Source organism: Syzygium oleosum, unplaced genomic scaffold, assembly GCF_021117445.2.
Source record: "Syzygium oleosum isolate NSW1041296 unplaced genomic scaffold, Sole_v2.1 Sole_v2.37, whole genome shotgun sequence".
Classification (NCBI taxonomy): Eukaryota; Viridiplantae; Streptophyta; class Magnoliopsida; order Myrtales; family Myrtaceae; genus Syzygium; species Syzygium oleosum.
In genome coordinates, this window is record NW_026607521.1 from 1,679,326 (window position 1) to 1,695,511 (window position 16,186).

Consider the following 16,186-nt stretch of genomic DNA (forward strand, 5'->3'; position numbering starts at 1 on the left):
CTCACTCTTTTTTTTTTCTTTTTTTTTTTCCAAAAAAGAGCTTTGTTCAGGAGAAAATATTAGGTACATACCAGGTCAGTAAAATATTAATCCACTTAACGTACGACACGTGGTGATTTCGGGCCCACATGTCAGATTTCTCTCCCCCTTTGTCTCTCTCCTCTCTCCCCTGCTTCTTCACGACTCCGCTAAAATTTTGCTCTTTTTCATTTCTTCACTGGTTTCGGCTCCTTCTCAGGGAATTGAAATGGGAAATTGAAACCAAAGTTGGGGAAGAAAGGGAAGGCATTCTTCTGGTCTTTGGGAGTTTCACTACTTTCCAAAATCCCATTTTTCTCAGCCATGTGTGTCCCAGAGATAAAGAGGAGAAATTTGTTGGATTTGGGTGCGTTGCAGAGGCTGAGAAAACAGAGAGAGTCCTGGGTTTTGAAGAGGGTTTTTGTTGGGTGTTCTTCTTGAAGGAACTGGTTGCGACGGCGACGACTTCGCGGACTCCGCCTCGTCCGCCGCTCCCCTGGGTTCAAGAACCTGCCCAAGCGCCCACCCCCCCCCCGGTCTTCATCACCCGCAACCCCGAGCCCTCCCACAGCTCCTGCATCCTCGAGGTCCCTTGCGGATCCGATGTCGTCCCCTCCCTCCGCAGCTTCTGGATCTGGCTAGCCCTTGCTCAGGCAGCGAGGGCGACCCTCGCCCCCGCAAAAATTTTAACGGAGTCGTGAAGAAGCAGGGGAGAGAGGAGAGAGACAAAGGGGGAGAGAAATCTGACATGTGGGCCCGAAATAGCCACGTGTCGCACGTTAAGTGGACTAATATTTTGCTGACCTGGTATCACTGAGGTACCTAATATTTTCTCGAGGTGGATGAGAGACCCGATTAGAGGGGAGGGTATATTGGATTTGAGCACCTTGACTTGATTCGAGCGTAATATTATGCGTACACAGTAGGGTGGTGAAAATTATAACCCTTGATTGAAAGAATAAATGATGAGATGGATGAACTTAAACGGGTTGGCGTAAAATTTTTGATCTAGACTCATCTGTTAATAGAAGGATTAATGACATAAATGGTTATTGACCGTTGACTTAATGTGCAATATGGTTTCTGAATTTTAAGTATGTTCATTATGATTCTTGAACTTTAATCCAATGTGCAATATCGTCCAAGAACTTTTAATTTGTTTAATGTGATTTCTGGACTTTTGGTATATGATCAACTTAGTCCTTGGACTGTATAAAAATATTCCTCATTGTAATTGAAAGCATCATCGAAACCAAATTTGTTCTTCCACAAATCAACTATCTTCGCAAAAATAACAGCAAGAGATGAACTTTAAATAAGATAGCTCGGAAGAAATCGGTTAAAATCAGGATTTTAAAGGCACCTACGGGCATCGTGGGTGATACAAAAAGGAAAATAAGAGTTCTTTTCCACATTGAAGATAGAGTCTATGTTGATGTAATTTCCCACAAGACTTCTTTCCCTCATTGAAGATGAAGTGTAAGTTGGTGTAGGAGAAGTGCTTATAGTTATTCCATTGTTGAATTTCGTTTGGTGTGCATAGTAACTAGTAAGTGCATTTCGTTTGGTGTGCATGGTAAGTGCGCTTAATATGTATGAAACTTGCGAGAGAGCCAAAAAAACATTGAGAACCATCACCTAAGAGAATTTGAGAGTGAGAAAATTCGTTTCGTCATATTGATTCTTGTGTATTCGAGATTAACTTAGAATTAAAAAGAGATAATGATATAAATGATCCATGATTTTTTGCCCAATATGCAATATAGTCCATGGATTTTTAATTTGTTCAATGCGGTCCCTAAACTTTACCCTAATATGCACTGTGGTTCCCAAACTTTTAATTTGTTCAGTATGGTCCATGAACTTTTGGTATGTATTCAATTTAGTCTTTGAACTATATATAAATATTTAATATTGTCCTTCATTTATTTCAAGTTTAGGAATAACATTGAACATTTTCATATAATTCATGGACTAAATTGAACATGTACCAGAAGTCCAGGAATCACATTGAACAATCTAAAGAATTAGGGACAACATTGCACATTAAACTAAAGTTTAAAGACCACATTGAACAAATTAAAAGTTCAGAGACTATTTGTGTCATTTCCCAATTAAAAACACTTGTAAATGAGTGTGACTAACCATTCTGGAGTTTAGTATAGAAATGGGATGGGCTAAAAAAAATCAAAAGCTTCTTGTGGTTGGTCTCTCATCAGTGCCTGCTCACTAATGATGAAAGATTTTGACGTAGACTCACAATGGACTCTTGTTGCGCGATGTGCCCACACTATCCAGAGACAATTATGCATGTTCTCAGAGATTGCAAATATGCAAAGGCAGTTTGGCAAAAGATTCTACCTGCCAGCTTCCGAGGTGACTTCTTCACCCAAGATCTACTCCCATGGTTGATATTGTACCTATATGGTTCATCAACTAGGGTTCAGGATAACTGGTCACCTATTTTTGCTGTTGCTTGTTGGCATTTCTGGAACTAGAGGAATAAACGATTATTTGAGAAGGATTTTTGTCTCACCAACGAACCCTTGTGCATGATTCTAGGCCATGTGAAAGATATCGCTTCAGTGCAACTGGCAGAACATAGATTGTCGCCTCAAAGGGAGAAAAGAGATAAGCTTGTGGGTTGGGCTGCCCCCCGACTGGTTGGGTAAAGCTTAATTTCGACGGGGCCTCTAAAGGCAACCCGGGATCCGCCTCAGTAGGTGGGCTTTTGATAAATGAATTAGGCAGTTCGCTTGCTGAATTTGCTCAAATTGTGGGAGTGTGCTCTTCGCTCAAAGCAGAACTATGGAGCATCCTTTTGGGTCTTAAAATGACAATTTCTCTGGGCATACCTAAACTTATTGTAGAGGTGGACTCGCAAGTCGCCATTTCACTGCTTCAGAGATCATCTCCCGCTCTCAACTTTGGCGACACGCTCATTCCTCAGGTTCAGAAACTTTTAAGGTGTTTCCAGCATGTCAAAATGCTACATAATTTAGGGAAGGTAACTCATGTGCTTACTCGTTAGTGTCACGCCCCGACACGGAATCACGATCAATGTGTGATGACTGATCATGACCAGAACGAGCTCGTGACTTCCGGAAACAAGTTAGTACGACCCGTTCATTTTATTCAAATGCTCAAGCGGAAGCAAATCTAAATGAGTAATCACAAGAACAACATGAGCAAACCATCGCACGTTATATTTACAGGATCGTGCTTATTTTAACAAGCCCGTCTCTCGAGCCATTGCAAACATCATACATATTTCACACGCCTATTCCAAAGGCTTTTTTGTGCAAAGGCCGACTATAGATAATAAAATTTCGGCTTAGGGTAATCCTACTCCCACTACTCCATCTACTCGCGCTCCCGTTCACATGTGCTACTCCTCCCTGCGACCTGTCCGCTTGGTCGTCTCACGCCCCACCCGTAGTATGCCCTGGAGCCGGCCCGCCAATACCGTCAAAAGGGCCGTTGAACCCGCACAGGGGTCCAATCCAGTCTCAGTTAGATAAGCGGTACCACGCCACATACGTGTGGGGGACTAATTCCTCGAGGCCCTCGTCCACCATAACATAAGTTGTAATCCGACAGTAGGCGTGGCCTTCACGATCATCGATCACGGTAAGCAACTCAGCTCGCATCTCTATGAGGTTGCCGAAACAGGTTGGGGGAAACACCATTCTACGGACCTGAAAAGAGAAAAATAACGGGGAATGAGTCGGGGGACTCAATAAGTAAACTCACTAATGTAACATCCTGAATTTTGACCCGCTATCGGAACTAGTAAAGCGTATATTAATTCTCGTGTGATTTTAGTGAGTCTCGCCCGGACTTGATCAATCACGGGATACTAACCAAATGGGAAAGGCTAAAATAGGAACAGGTACGTGGACCGAGAAAGACGATCGCGATTGGACACTGATTTCGAGAAACGTCGAGGGAATATCTTGAGCCAATATGGGCCGATCTTAGGAAGATAATAGATTTGATATAGTTAGTAACGTACGATTGGATCGCGGGTGATTCCGCACGACCGAAAGTACGCCTGACAAACAAATCCCAAATTATATCCGAACGATCGCGACCCCCGGTACTAGTGATAATCTCTCACCTTCTCTCGAGATTTGAGACTATCGAGACTCGGACAGTCTTAGGTCGATACGCGTAACACCTAAATGGCCACCCGTTAGTGAGAGATCCTAAGATTTCAAAACGAGTTATTTTGATCGCGATATTGAGCCGAACTCCGATATCAAAATTTCAAGGGTAATTATGACTATTTTATAGGACGGACGTCATTTTATAGTGGCCAAGTAAGTTTGGGACAAGACCGGCTGAAAATAGGAATTTCGACAAAAATTGGGAAAATTACGGTTTTGCCCCGTGGGCACCGGGGCGGGATTCGGAGGCCGTTTGAGTTTATTTTTCGCGGCCAAGGTCATTTTGGAGTGGCCACGTACATTTAGAGTGGTTTTGGACAAAAACGGGAATTTCGGCAAAAAATTGGAAAAATAATATTATTTTATTCCCGGGACTTCGCAGGCGATTTTCGAAGGCTTAGAAAGTGAATTTCGCGAATCCGACACCGTATTATGTCTCCCGTGAACATATAGGACCGGTATGGACAAAAATTGAAATTTCGGTCCGGGATCGGAAAATTACGAAAATGCCCCTAGGCCATTTTAACTTATTCCGAAATTTGGATAAAATTTGGGGACTAACTAAGGTTAAGTGGACCAAACCAGACCTGGTCAGCCTTGGTTAGGGGCATTTGACCTTCTCACCCTTGAATTATTGGAGAGAAGTGAACCTAAGCCATTGGATTCAAGGGCAAATTGTCCAAACCCTTGGATTGTTGACACTTGGATTCCACTCACCCAAGTTTGACCACTTTTGACTTGTTTCTTCTCTCTCCTCAGACCTCTCAGCTCACGTTCTCTCTCTCTCTCTCTCTCCCGAGTGGCCTCACGATCGCCTTCTTCACGCCACTCCTCGGTCGTTTCGCTCCGCTGCCACTGCATTCACGCCGGAATAGCCAGGCGCCGGGCCGCAATGCCCTCCTCGCCGCCGCCACAAGACCCCCCGGGCACCGCCCAACCCCCGTCGACTCAGCCCCACCCTCTGCATTGTCCGCCCTACAGCAGCTGTTCCAGGCGAGGGAGGGAGAGAAACACCGCCGGTCTTCACCTCGCCGGCACCACGCCGCCGTCCACCGCCGTGCGCCGCCCTCGTCGACCACCTCACCCTCACCATCTCTCTCTCCACCATCCTCAGCCCGTCCGCCCAGCAGCTCCCCTGTTCCGGTTGGGAGTGTGGCCGTGAATCACACCGGCGCCGCCGTGACCGCCGGCTTGCCACCGGAGCGCCGCCGTCGATTCTCACCGCGTGTCGGTAATCGACCGCCCGCTCCCGTCGCCTCGAGTCGATTTTAGGCGAGTATAAACCCCTAAACCCTTAATTAGTTTATTTGTGCATTTTAGAGGGTAATTAGGGGGTTAATTAAGCCTAATCATGGTCTAGATATGCCTAATGTGGTGTGGGGTGATTAGGGGGCCTAATTAGTGCCTAATGAAGTAAGTTAGAGGTGGATTATGGCCTAATTGGAGTCCTGTTCTGACACTGTTCATTGAATACCGAATTTGTGCAATTTGTCTAAGTGTGAAATTATTTGGGTTCAATTGATAATGACCTTGGATTGGTCATTGTAGGGATCAATTAAACTTATTTGAGGCTTAATTATGTATATTTAGTGGTTGAATGATTAGGGTAAGTGATTAGGCCCTAATGAGTTGGTTTAAAGGTGGTTTAGTGCCAAAGTGTTGATTTTCCTGGTATTGTTCATGGGGCACCGAATTTGTGAAATTTTGTCTAAGTGTTTCACTAATTGAGTTCAAGTGCTAATGACTTGGAAGTGGACATTTTGGGGATTATTTAGGCTTGTTTGAACCTTATTTAAGTGGATTTGGTTGTTGGGTGATTGGGGCTTGAAATTGGAGCCTAATGAGGGTGTTTAATTGTGGTTTAGTGGGCAAAATGTGTCCTCCCCCTGGTACTGTTCATTGAGTACCGAATTTGTGCAATTTATCCAAGTTGAATACTTAGTTGAGTCATTGGTTAATGGCAAGGAATTAGGCATTTTAGAGGGTACTTAGGACTTATATAAATCCTATCTTGTGACCCCGTACCAATGAGAATGAGGACTAAGTTTGAATTACCCAAGGCGGGCCTTAGGTGCATTACATTGAATTGTAATAAAGGTGCGAATCAATGTCGAGTGGATTGGGTGAGAACGGAAGTAAATTGATTGTTTTGAGGATGAGTTGAATGCGTCTAAGTCGAGAATGAGTATGCTTGGTACATTAGTGTGGGCGATTAACCTTGAGTGCCTTGGCTTGTATTCATCTCTCGTGACGTTGATTTATCAATATTGGACGCATTGGTGTACATGTTTGAAGTGATTGAAATTGTGGCCTTCGGGTCGGGCCTTCGGGTCGAGAGAGATTGTGGCCTTCGGGTCGGGCCTTCGGGTCGAGAGAGATTGTGGCCTTCGGGTCGGGCCTTCGGGTCGAGAGAGATTGTGGCCTTCGGGTCGGGCCTTCGGGTCGAGAGAGATTGTGGCCTTCGGGTCGGGCCTTCGGGTCGGGAGAAATTGTGGCCTTCGGGTCGGGCCTTCGGGTCGATTTACTCGCATATGTTTTATATTTATATTAAAAGTCTAACCCACAGGACAAAGTAGTGAATTGTGTGGGCCGGTGAGCTTATTGATTGTTGTACTTGGTTTATTTATTTATATATGTGTTTTATTTACCCTCCGGAGGTGCACATTAGCCTAGTTTAGGATTAGTGGTTTTTACTTTTGAGTTTTCTCACGGTTGTGGTAAAACCGACTTTTCGATCTCCCGCCATGAACTTCGACAACGCACCGTTACGCTTTGGGATTCCCACCATATAGAGCGTACGGCGGCACGTGCACCCCGTGGGGAACGGGGAGAAGTACTATAGACACTATGCTTTAGTATGGGTAGACGTAGGCTTAGCTCACTTTGAGACTCACGAGTATCTAGCCCGGTGTTTCCGGGATCGTTTTGGAGTAGAGTTCGGTCCCATCAGTCCGTAGACGTTCCGTTTGTGGGGAGAGGGTCTGCTAGATATTCAATGTCCAGACGGTGATATAGTAGATGTCGATATGGAGGGCAATCCGATTCCGAGGTTGAGTACGAGATTGTGGAAGAAGAGGAAGAGCACGAGGAGCTTGGTGGATTAGCTTTTCAGTGGAGATAGTCGATCCGGCTCCAGAGCGGTGGACGCGAAGCCCCGAGCCTATGGACGTAGACGAGTACGAAGAACAAGACCCTGAGCCAGAGATGGAGTTGGAGGCCATGAGTTCCGAGGAGGATCAAGAGCGACTCGAGAGTTCTTTGAGTCGTCGGGTTACGATCCCGACCGGGTACCGTAGGTTAGATATCGCATAGGAGTGAGGGTCGACACTTTTTGACCGTACCCCTCCGGTAGTTAGTTTGACACCCCTAGGCCACCGATCCCTTTTTGTTCGTGGCCTTTTGATGTACCTTTTTGTTTGTAGACGGATAATGTATATGGGGGTTTAATCAATCGTAATTTATTTTTCTCTTGCCACTCGTGGTTGCTTTTAAATTGTCTGGGTGTATATGTATATTTATTACGTATACGTCGTTTCTGCATGTGGCGTGTTTTCTCTGATTTTGGTTTTCGGGTCGGTGACGTAACCTGGAAGCGTCGCGCTACTATTTCGACCTATAAGCGGGATGCTCATGCTTCGTGGGGTACGGGGCGTGACATCCCCGCTTGAAGTGGTATCAGAGCAAGGACAGCTCGGTCCATTCTGGTCGAGCCCTGGAGTGATAAGGAGGAGTGACCATGGGTAGCCATAGGGTGACCTAGTGTGCTAAGTGTACCTCCAGATTGTTTGTGTTTGAATGTTGTGGTGGTTATTTGAACCAGTATTATGCAGGTGCGGCAGGATCCAAGGTAAATGTGCGAATTCTTGGGTGAAAATTATGTGCCGTTATGCTAGCTGCATGCTGAGTGTTTCATTGTGTTTGTATTGATACCTGCCTAGGACTTAGACCGGATTGTTTGGTTTAGGTCTCTAATTCCTGGACGGAATTATATTAGGTAGTTGAGCACTCAGATTTGGAAGGATGAGCAGCGAAGGAGGAAGTGTGAGAAGAGTCCCAAGGAGGGGCACAGGAAGAGGAACTAGAGGTGGAGGTCGTGCTCGAGTGAGAGCCGTAGAAGACCTCGAGACGGGTGTTAGAGCGGCAGAAACCACGGAGTCAATCTTTGGGCTGCGGTAGACCCCGGAATGGAACAAGTGATTGAAACCCTAAGAGAAATAGGGAATGTCATGGGTAGACAGCCCAAGATAGAGCATGATCATTCTTTGAGAGTCTGCTGGGTCTGCAGCGGCGCCGCCATCAATGGGAATCAAGCCCAAGCCCGGCAAGCTCAGGCTCAACCAATGGTAGCAGCTAGACCAATACACCAGTTGGTGGAACAGTTTCTTAAGCTGAAACCGCCCAAGTTCACGGGCAGAGGTGACCCAGAAACCGCCCCACGTTGGGTGGAGGAGTTAGAGAAAGCATTCGACTTGTTAGGATGTACTGAGACAGAAAAGATTTCGTTGGCGACTTACCAGCTGCAAGATAATGCGCACGACTGGTGGAAGGCAGTTAAGGATAGAGTATTTCCGGAAAATATGGAACAGACCTGGGCAATTTTGTCGAGCATTTCTATGGGCAGTTTTTCTCAGAGAGTGCCCAGGAGAAGAAGATGGCGGAGTTCATGAGACTTCGTCAGGGGTCGATGACAGTAGTTCAGTACGAAGCAGAGTTCACAAGACTGTCCAGATTCGCCCCAAGGATGGTTGAGAATCCGCTGGATAAAGCTCGAAGATTCCGGGATGGACTGAAGTCGGATCTTCGTACCCAGATGCTTTTACTGAATATCAAAGATTACAGAGAATTGTATGAGCGAGCCCAAACGATGGAGCGAGATCAGATGGAAAGGACAGCAGCATCGGGTTCAAGGTTTAATCAGAATCGGGACAATCGTCGCTTTGGCAAGAAGCCGATGGCTAACAGTAGACGGTTTGTTCCACTTCCGAGGAGGAATATAGGGAAACCCAGCCAGACGCCAAATAAATTCGGGGCTTGTTTTCGTTGCGGGAGTTTGGGACACCAGATAAAGGATTGTCCCCAACAACGACCTTTAGGACCCCCAGGACAACATCAGCAGCCCAGAATAGGAAATCATGCCAGGAATCCCCCACCGGCTATTCAAGGCAGACCACCTGCACAAGGACGGGTATACGCAATGGCGCGTAAGGATGCGGAGGACGCGCCAGGCGTGGTCACAGGTACCATCTCTCTCTGTGATCATGCTGCCTATGCGTTATTTGATCCCGGGGCAACCCATTCGTTTATTTCAGAACAGTTTGTTAGATTGGTTGGTCTGGAACCTATATTACTTGCAAGCATGTTATGTGTGACGACCCCATTGCATGATAGGGTGTTAGTATCATTGGGGTGCTTGGACTGTAAAATCGTGATTGAGAATGTAGAGGAAAGGATTGATTTGGCTGTGTTAGCCATGTATGATTTCGATGTGATCATCGGTATGGATTGGCTAACGAAACGTAAAGCCGTTATGGATTGCGGCAATAGGGACAGTCCAATTTAATCCGATTGGACATCCTAGGTTTGAATTTCAGGGAAACCGAGGAGGAACCTCAATCCCTTGGATCTCCTCAGTAGAGGCAACTGAGATGCTCGAAGAAGGTTGTGAGGGATATTTGGTTAATGTTAAGGATCCGACCTTAGCGGAATCCAAGTTGGAAGAAATCCCTATTGTGTGCAATTTCCCCGAGGTTTTCCCTCAGGAATTGCCAGGCTTACCGCCAGAACGGGAAGTGGAGTTCGTAATAGAATTGGCCCCAGGTACTGAACCGATTTCTAAGGCCCCATATCGGATGTCCCTATCGGAGTTAAAGGAGTTGAAAGTCCAAATGCAGGAACTGCTGGATAAAGGATTCATTCGTCCTAGTGCGTCTCCATGGGGAGCGCCAGTCCTATTTGTAAGGAAAAAGGACGGGACGTTGAGATTATGTATAGACTATCGGCAGTTGAATCAGGTGACTATAAAGAATAAGTATCCACTGCCCAGAATTGACGACTTGTTCGATCAATTGCAAGGAGCGTCAGTGTTCTCCAAGATTGATCTACGGACCGGGTATCATCAGTTAAGAATTCGGAAGGAGGATATACCCAAGACTGCATTTAGGACGAGGTATGGGCATTACGAGTTTACAGTCATGCCATTCGGTTTGACGAATGCCCCTGCAGCTTTCATGGATCTGATGAACAGAGTTTTTAAGGAATTCCTGGACCAGTTCGTCATTGTGTTCATCGACGATATTCTAGTATACTCGAAGAGTCCAGAAGAACATGAAGTGCATTTGACTGAAGTATTACGGACGTTGAGGGAGCACGCACTTTATGCGAAGTTCAGCAAATGCGAGTTCTGGCTTAGCAAGGTAGCATTCCTTGGACATATTGTATCGGGAGAAGGAATATCCGTGGATCCAACTAAGATTGAAGCAGTGCTTAAGTGGCCCAGACCGACATCAGTGACGGAAATCAGGAGCTTCTTGGGATTGGCCGGTTATTATCGACGTTTCGTGGAAGGATTCTCGTCGCTAGCCATGCCATTAACGCGATTACTGAAAAAGGAGGTTAAGTTTGAGTGGGATGACAAGTGCGAACGAAGCTTTCAGGAACTTAAGCACAGACTGACAACAGCTCCAGTCTTAATTATTCCATCTGGACCTGGTGGATTTGAGGTCTACAGTGATGCTTCACTCAGAGGACTTGGTTGTGTACTAATGCAGCATGGAAAAGTAGTTGCATATGCGTCACGTCAGTTGAGACCACACGAGTCGAACTATTCGACGCATGACCTAGAGTTGGCTGCCATTGTTTTTGCACTTAAAATATGGAGGCATTATTTATGTGGGGAAAAGTTCCAGATTTATACGGATCATCAGAGCCTCAAGTATCTGTTTTCGCAAAAAGAGCTAAATATGAGGCAGCGTAGATGGATGGAACTTCTGAAAGATTATGATTGCAACATCAGGTACCACCCTGGGAAGGCGAATCGAGTGGCGGATGCGCTAAGTCGCAAATCAAGTATGGCGCATATGATGATCAAGGAGTGGACGTTATTAGAAAAGCTTCGAGACTCAGAATTTAAATTTGAATTAGGCCATGTGTCAAATCTGCTGGCTACTTTGAGAATCGAGCCGGAGATCCAGGCCAAGATTAAGGCGCTGCAGTCCACGGATCAGGAAATTCAGAAAATCGTGGAAATGGATGCCGCTACAAGGAAGCCAGATTTCCAAGTATTAGAGGATAGAATCCTGAAATTTAGAGGGCGATGGTGTGTACCTGATGATACTGAGCTTAAGGAAGAGATACTAAGAGAAGCTCATCGCAGCAATTATAGTATCCACCCTGGCAGTACGAAAATGTACCAGAATCTACGTCAATATTATTGGTGGAATGGAATGAAGACGGATGTGGCCAGGTATGTAGCTAAGTGTTTGACATGTCAGCAGGTAAAGGCGCAACACTGTAAACCTGGAGGACTGCTGCGACCGTTGGAAATTCCCGAGTGGAAATGGGAACACATCACCATGGACTTTGTAACCGGATTGCCGAGGAGCCAAAGAGGGCATGATTCCATTTGGGTGATTGTGGATCGACTTACGAAGTCGGCACATTTCTTAGGCTGTACGAAAGGATTTCGAGTGGAAAGGTATGCGTAAGCGTATGTGAGACAGATCGTTAGATCGCATGGAGTGCCGGTAACAATTACATCGAGATCGTGACCCGAGGTTTACGGCGAATTTTTGGAAAAGTCTGCGAGACGGCCTTGGGAACAAAAGTGCGGTTCGATCTGACTTACCATCCACGGGCGACGGTCAATCGAAAGGACGATTCAGACCCTCGAGGATATGTTAAGAGCTTGTGTATTGGACTTCCTAGGTAAATGGGAAGAACACCTGCATTTGGTAGAGTTTGCGTATAATAACAGCTATCAGCAGAGTATCCAGATGGCCCCATTTGAAGCCTTATACGGCAGAGCATGTAGGACTCCTGTGTGCTGGGATGAAGTAGGTGAACGGAGTATTACTGGCCCCGAGTTGATCCAGCAGACAGTGGAAGTCGTCAAGATTATCCGAGAAAGGTGAAGACGACCCAAAGTCGCCCGGGAAGAGCTATGCCGATCGGAGACGGACGACATTTGGAATTCCAAGTTGGAGACCATGTATTCCTCAAGGTGTCACCTATGAAAGGGTTATCCCGATTTGGCAAGAAAGGGAAGCTGAGTCCGAGGTTTGTCGGACCGTTCGAGATCTTAGAAAAGATTGGCGATATGGCGTATAGGCTTGCCCTGCCACCTAACTTGTCCCAGGTACACAATGTCTTCCACGTGTCGATGTTGAGAAAGTATGAACCAGACCCGACACACGTCCTAAGATATGAAGAAATAGACGTGGACGACAGGGTATCGTACGTGGAGAGACCAGTCAGAATTGAAGATCGGAAGGATCGAGTACTACGGAATAAGACGATTTCGATGGTCAAGGTAGTCTGGGAACACCATGGGATGGAAGGCGCTACATGGGAAAGCGAGGAGGCCATGCGACGTCAACACCCCCAGTTGTTCGAGGAACAAGTTTAGAGTACAAATTTCGGGGACGAAATTTTTGTAAGGGGGGAAGAGTTGTAACATCCTGAATTTTGACCCGCTATCGGAACTAGTAAAGCGTATATTAATTCTCGTGTGATTTTAGTGAGTCTCGCTTGGGACTTGATCAATCACGGGATACTAACCAAATGGGAAAGGCTAAAATAGGAGCAGTACGTGGACCGAGAAAGACGATCGCGATTGGACACTGATTTCGAGAAACGTCGAGGGAATATCTTGAGCCAATATGGGCCGATCTTAGAAAGATAATAGATTTGATATAGTTAGTAACGTACGATTGGATCGCGGGTGATTCCGCACGACCGAAAGTACGCCTGACAAACAAATCCCAAATTATATCCGAACGATCGCGACCCCGGTACTAGTGATAATCTCTCACCTTCTCTCGAGATTTGAGACTATCGAGACTCGGACAGATCTTAGGTCGATACGCGTAACACCTAAATGGCCACCCGTTAGTGAGAGATCCTAAGATTTCAAAACGAGTTATTTTGATCGCGATATTGAGCCGAACTCCGATATCAAAATTTCAAGGGTAATTATGACTATTTTATAGGACGGACGTCATTTTATAGTGGCCAAGTAAGTTTGGGACAAGACCGGCTGAAAATAGGAATTTCGACAAAAATTGGGAAAATTACGGTTTTGCCCCCGTGGGCACCGGGGCGGGATTCGGAGGCCGTTTGAGTTTATTTTTCGCGGCCAAGGTCATTTTGGAGTGGCCACGTACATTTAGAGTGGTTTTGGACAAAAACGGGAATTTCGGCAAAAAAATTGGAAAAATAATATTATTTTATTCCCGGGACTTCGCAGGCGATTTTCGAAGGCTTAGAAAGTGAATTTCGCGAATCCGACACCGTATTATGTCTCCCGTGAACATATAGGACCGGTATGGACAAAAATTGAAATTTCGGTCCGGGATCGGAAAATTACGAAAATGCCCCTAGGCCATTTTAACTTATTCCGAAATTTGGATAAAATTTGGGGACTAACTAAGGTTAAGTGGACCAAACCAGACCTGGTCAGCCTTGGTTAGGGGCATTTGACCTTCTCACCCTTGAATTATTGGAGAGAAGTGAACCTAAGCCATTGGATTCAAGGGCAAATTGTCCAAACCCTTGGATTGTTGACACTTGGATTCCACTCACCCAAGTTTGACCACTTTTGACTTGTTTCTTCTCTCTCCTCAGACCTCTCAGCTCACGTTCTCTCTCTCTCTCTCTCCCGAGCGGCCTCACGATCGTCTTCTTCACGCCACTCCTCGGTCGTTCTGCTCCGCCGGCCACTGTTCACGCCGGAACAGCCGCGCGCCGGGCGGCCGTCCTCTCGGCCGCCGCACAAAGACCCTCGGCACCGTCCCAACCCCGTCGACCAGCCCCACTCCCTCGCATTGTCCGCCCACACAGCACTGCTCCAAAGCGAGGAGGAGAGAAACACCGCCGGTCTTCACCTCGCCCAGGCACCACGCCGCCGTCCACCGCCGTGCGCCGCCCTCGTCGACCACCTCACCCCTCACCATCTCTCTCTCCACCATCCTCAGCCCCGTCCGCCGCCAGCTCCCCTGTTCCAGTTGGGAGTGTGGCCGTGAATCACACCGGCGCCGCCGTGACCGCCGGCTTGCCACCGGAGCGCCGCCGTCGATTCTCACCGCGTGTCGGTAATCGACCGCCCGCTCCCGTCGCCTCGAGTCAATTTTAGGCGAGTATAAACCCCTAAACCCTTAATTAGTTTATTTGTGCATTTTAGAGGGTAATTAGGGGGTTAATTAAGCCTAATCATGGTCTAGATATGCCTAATGTGGTGTGGGGTGATTAGGGGGCCTAATTAGTGCCTAATGAAGTAAGTTAGAGGTGGATTATGGCCTAATTGGAGTCCTGTTCTGACACTGTTCATTGAATACCGAATTTGTGCAATTTGTCTAAGTGTGAAATTATTTGGGTTCAATTGATAATGACCTTGGATTGGTCATTGTAGGGATCAATTAAACTTATTTGAGGCTTAATTATGTATATTTAGTGGTTGAATGATTAGGGTAAGTGATTAGGCCCTAATGAGTTGGTTTAAAGGTGGTTTAGTGCCAAAGTGTTGATTTTCCTGGTACTGTTCATGGGGCACCGAATTTGTGAAATTTTGTCTAAGTGTTTCACTAATTGAGTTCAAGTGCTAATGACTTGGAAGTGGACATTTTGGGGATTATTTAGGCTTGTTTGAACCTTATTTAAGTGGATTTGGTTGTTGGGTGATTGGGGCTTGAAATTGGAGCCTAATGAGGGTGTTTAATTGTGGTTTAGTGGGCAAAATGTGTCCTCCCCTGGTACTGTTCATTGAGTACCGAATTTGTGCAATTTATCCAAGTTGAATACTTAGTTGAGTCATTGGTTAATGGCAAGGAATTAGGCATTTTAGAGGGTACTTAGGACTTATATAAATCCTATCTTGTGACCCCGTACCAATGAGAATGAGGACTAAGTTTGAATTACCCAAGGCGGGCCTTAGGTGCATTACATTGAATTGTAATAAAGGTGCGAATCAATGTCGAGTGGATTGGGTGAGAACGGAAGTAAATTGATTGTTTTGAGGATGAGTTGAATGCGTCTAAGTCGAGAATGAGTATGCTTGGTACATTAGTGTGGGCGATTAACCTTGAGTGCCTTGGCTTGTATTCATCTCTCGTGACGTTGATTTATCAATATTGGACGCATTGGTGTACATGTTTGAAGTGATTGAAATTGTGGCCTTCGGGTCGGGCCTTCGGGTCGAGAGAGATTGTGGCCTTCGGGTCGGGCCTTCGGGTCGAGAGAGATTGTGGCCTTCGGGTCGGGCCTTCGGGTCGGGAGAAATTGTGGCCTTCGGGTCGGGCCTTCGGGTCGATTTACTCGCATATGTTTTATATTTATATTAAAAGTCTAACCTGCAGGACAAAGTAGTGAATTGGGCTGTGGGCCCGGGTGAGCTTATTGATTGTTGTACTGGTTTATTTATCTATATATGTGTTTTATTTACCCTCTGGAGGTGCACATTAGCCTAGTTTAGGATTAGTGGTTTTTACTTGCTGAGTTTTCTCACGGTTGTGGTAAAACCGACTTTTCAGATCTCCCGCCATGAACTTCGACAACGCACCGTTACGCTTTGGGATTCCCCACCATATAGGCGTACGGCGGCACTGCACCCCGTGGGGAACGGGGAGAAGTACTATAGACACTATGCTTTAGTATGGGTAGACGTAGGCTTAGCTCACTTTGAGACTCACGAGTATCTAGCCTGGTGTTTCCGGGATCGTTTTGGAGTAGAGTTCGGTCCCATCAGGTCCGCCGACGTTCCGTTTGTGGGAGAGGGTCTGCTAGATATT

The 16,186-nt window shown here is 46.3% G+C and overlaps 1 protein-coding gene across 1 annotated transcript in view; it reads right to left on the bottom strand.

Moving 5' to 3' along the window:
• The window catches only part of LOC130135744 (2-alkenal reductase (NADP(+)-dependent)-like), a 55,330-nt gene that overhangs the window by 24,594 nt on the left and 14,550 nt on the right, over positions 1–16,186 (bottom strand). The window lies entirely within an intron of this gene.